The following is a 4,240-nucleotide window of genomic DNA, read 5'->3' as shown; positions in this document are numbered from 1 at the left end:
TAGATACCAGTCTAATAGGTGATACTGGTGGTAGAATGTCTGTGCCTAACCAGATAAAGAATGTCAGTGAAGCCAAACGGCAAAAATTAAGCTGTCTGTACACTAATGCGAGGAGCCTAGGAAACAAAATGGAGGAACTAGAGCTACTGGTGCAGGAAGTGAAACCGGATATTATAGGTGTAACCCTTCTGCCAGGCCGAAACAATAGCAGCAAGGGCCGGGTTCAATACATAGGGGTCCCTTCCCTGCAACGTAATGCAAAACCAGCTCGAGCCCCCACCCAGTGACCTGGGAAAATCTTACACACACCCCTGGGCGCCTCGAGGAGGCAATACTTCCCCTCTCGCAAGCACAGAGTCTTGGTGTAGCAGAAAAGGTTTAATTACATGAGATAAACCACAAACATTAAATTGGGAAAATACCTCAGCTAGAGTTCATAGATCAAACCGTGAGCAAAGACCCACCCCAGGAAATTGGGCCGTGTCCTTCTCTCTGGTCTCTTGAGTCCAGCAACCCCCAAATCGCCCACAGTCCCAAAAGTCCCACAATCCAAAAGTCTCTGTCCCGGGTCAGTGCAGCCCCAGAGTTCGAGAGTCTACCTGCAGAGGTGCCCCTCCCAGCCTGGGTAGAAAGGGGCACCTTACATGGTTCAGGGCCAACTGCCCTGCCGCTTCGTGGGCTTCTGCTTCCACCAGCCGTCCCCGCAAACTGCTCAGCTTCGCTTGCTCCATGGGCCGCTCCACCCGTCCCACAGCTGCTCCGCTCTGCCAGCTGCTCTGCTCCACCAGCTGTCCTGTGATCCGCTCCAGCCGTCCTCGGAAACTGCTCGCTCCACTCTGCCAGCTGCTCTGCTCCACAGTATAGCTTCAGGCTCCCCCACTAGTTAGCACAGTACTCAGTGCTCTCAGCTCAGCAATTCCAGCTCTTTAGTGAATTCAGCTCTTAGTGATTTCAACTCACAGTAGGGGAGCCCAGTGCCAGTGCACTACTGGTCCAAAGTGAGTTCAGCTCAGTAACCTGTATCTAGATTCTTAAGGGAATCAAAAATTAACTCTGACATTCCACAGTAGAGCGAGGCATAGGTGGAACTGGTGCTTCCAGCTCACACAAGGAGCCTGCACCACCAAGTACAGATACTTGTCCCCAGCCTCTCTCAAATCACTGGGTTTTGGAACCCATGTCCCTTGTCTAGCAAGTGCTATTTAGTTGATAATGAAACCCTTTATCATAAGACAGTTTTGTAGTTCCTCATTTACTTAATCAGGGTGACAACATTTTATTTCTCCTGCCCCAATAACAAAGAAATTGGGGATCCCACAGCTGTGAAAATAACCATCTCAGACTGCTGTGTGTTATGCTAAGTGGGGTGGGATTGCCAATGCAAATAACTGAAATTCTTTCCACACTCCCCACAATTTACCATCAGATGTCAGGGTAGAGCTCATCCTGACTCTGCTTACATAGGGATAACAGAAACATGGTGGAATAGTAGTCATGACTGGAGTACAGGTATTGAAGGCTATGTGCTGTTTAGGAAAGACAGAAATAAAGGCAAGTAGCATTGTATGTCAATAATGAGGTTAACTTTAAAGAAATAAGAAGGGATGGAATGGATAAGACAGAGTCTGTCTGGGCAAAAATCACATTGGGAAAGAAAGCTACTAGAGCCTCCCCTGAGATAGTGCTTGGGGTGTGCTACAGACCTCCAGGATCTGATTTGGAGATGGATAGAGACCTCTTTAATGTTTTTAATGAAGTAAACACTAATGGGAATTGTGTGATCATGGGAGACTTTAACTTCCCAGATATAGACTGGAGGACAAGTGCTAGTAGTAGTAATAGGGCTCAGATTTTCCTGGATGTGATGGCTGATGGATTTCTTCATCAAGTAGTTGAAGAGCCAAAAAGGGGGGATGCCATTTTTAGATTTGGTTTTGGTGAGTAGTGAGGACCTCATAGAAGAAATGGTTGTAGGGGACAACCTTGGTTCGAGTGATCATGAGTTAATTCAGTTCAAACTAGATGGAAGGATAAACAAAAATACATCTGGGACTAGGGTTTTTGATTTCAAAAGGGCTAACTTTAAAGAATTAAGGAAATTAGTTAGGCAAGTGGATTGGACTGAAGAACTTGTGGATCTAAAAGCAGAGGAGGCCTGGAATTACTTCAAGTCAAAGTTGCAGAAACTATCAGAAGCCTGCATCCCAAGAAAGGGGAAAAAAATCATAGGCAGGAGTTGTAGACCAAGTTGGATGAGCAAGCATCTCAGAGAGGTGATTAAGAAAAAGCAGAAAGCCTACAGGGAGTGGAAGATGAGCAGGATTAGCAAGGAAAGCTACCTTATTGAGGTCAGAACATGTAGGGATGAAGTGAGAAAGGCTAAAAGCCATGTAGAGTTGGACCTTGCAAAGGGAATTAAAACCAATAGTAAAAGTTTCTATAGCCATATAAATAAGAAGAAAACAAAGAAAGAAGAATGAGGATATGAAGATAGATATTACCACATCCTAGGTAAAAGCCAAACTCGAACAGCTTAATGGGACTAAATCGGAGGGCCCAGATAATCTTCATCCAAGAATATTAAAGGAACTGGCACATGAAATTGCAAGCCCATTGGCAAGAATTTTTAATGAATCGGTAAACTCAGGGGTTGTACCGTACGACTGGAGAATTGCTAACATAGTTCCTATTTTTAAGAAAGGAAAAAAAAGTGATCCGAGTAACTATAGGCCTGTTAGTTTGACATCTGTAGTATGTAAGGTCTTAGAAAAATTTTTGAAGGAGAGGGTGGTTAAGGACATTGAAGTCAATGGTAATTGGGACAAAATACAACATGGTTTCACAAAAGGTAGATCGTGCCAAACCAACCTGATCTCCTTCTTTGAGAAAGTAACAGATTTTTTAGACAAAGGAAATGCAGTGGATCTAATTTACCTTGATTTCAGTAAGGCATTTGACACAGTTCCACATGGGGAATTATTAGTTAAATTGGAAAAGATGGGGATAAATATGAAAATTGAAAGGTGGATAAGGAACTGGTTAAAAGGGAGACTACAACGGGTTATACTGAAAGGTGAACTGTCAGGCTGGAAGGAGGTTACTAGTGGAGTTCCTCAGGGATCAGTTTTGGGACCAATTTTATTTAACCTTTTTATTACTGACCTTGGCACAAAAAGCGGGAATGTTCTAATAAAGTTTGCGGATGACACAAAGCTGGGAGGTATTGCTAACACAGAGAAGGACCGGGATATCATACAGGAAGATCTGGATGTCCTTGTAAACTGGAGTAATAGTAATAGAATGAAATTTAATAGTGAAAAGTGCAAGGTCATGCATTTAGGGATTAATAACAAGAATTTTAGTTATAAATTGGGGACGCATCAGTTGGAAGTAACAGAGGAGGAGAAGGACCGCCGAGTATTGGTTGATCACAGGATGACTATGAGCTGCCAATGTGATATGGCTGTTAAAAAAGCTAATGCGGTTTTAGGATGCATCAGGCGAGGTATTTCCAGCAAAGATAAGGAGGTGTTAGTACCGTTATACAAGGCACTGGTGAGACCTCATCTGGAATACTGTGTGCAGTTCTGGTCTCCCATGTTTAAGAAGGATGAATTCAAACTGGAACAGGTTCAGAGATGGGCTACTAGGATGATCCAAGGAATGGAAAACCTGTCTTATGAAAGGAGACTGAAAGAGCTTGGCTTGTTTAGCCTAACCAAAAGAAGGTTGAGGGGGGATATGATTGCTCTTTATAAATAAATCAGAGGGATTAATATTAGGGAGGAAGAGGCATTATTTAAGCTTAGTAACAATGTGGACACAAGAACAAATGGATATAAACTGGACACTAGGAAGTTTAGACTGGAAATTAGACGAAGGTTTCTAACCATTAAAGGAGTGAAGTTCTGGAACAGCCTTCCAAGGGGAGTAGTGGGGGCAAAAGACATATCTGGCTTTAAGACTAAGCTTGATAAGTTTATGAAGGGGATGGTATGATGGGATAGCCTAATTTTGGCAATTAATTTGGCAATTGATCTTTGATTATTAGCAGGTAAATATGCCCAGTGGTCTGTGATGGGATGTTAGATCGGTTGGGATCTGAGTTACTACAGAGAATTCTTTCCTGGGTGCTGGCTGGTGAGTCTTGCCCACATGCTCAGGGTTTAACTGATCGCCATATTTGGGGTCGGGAAGGAATTTTCCTCCAGGGCAGATTGGCAGAGGCCCTGGAGGTTTT

The sequence above is a fragment of the Mauremys reevesii genome, linkage group 3, assembly GCF_016161935.1.
Source record: "Mauremys reevesii isolate NIE-2019 linkage group 3, ASM1616193v1, whole genome shotgun sequence".
NCBI lineage: Eukaryota > Metazoa > Chordata > Testudines > Geoemydidae > Mauremys > Mauremys reevesii.
The sequence above is the reverse complement of the archived record's forward strand: the minus strand, read 5'-3'. Positions refer to the sequence as shown.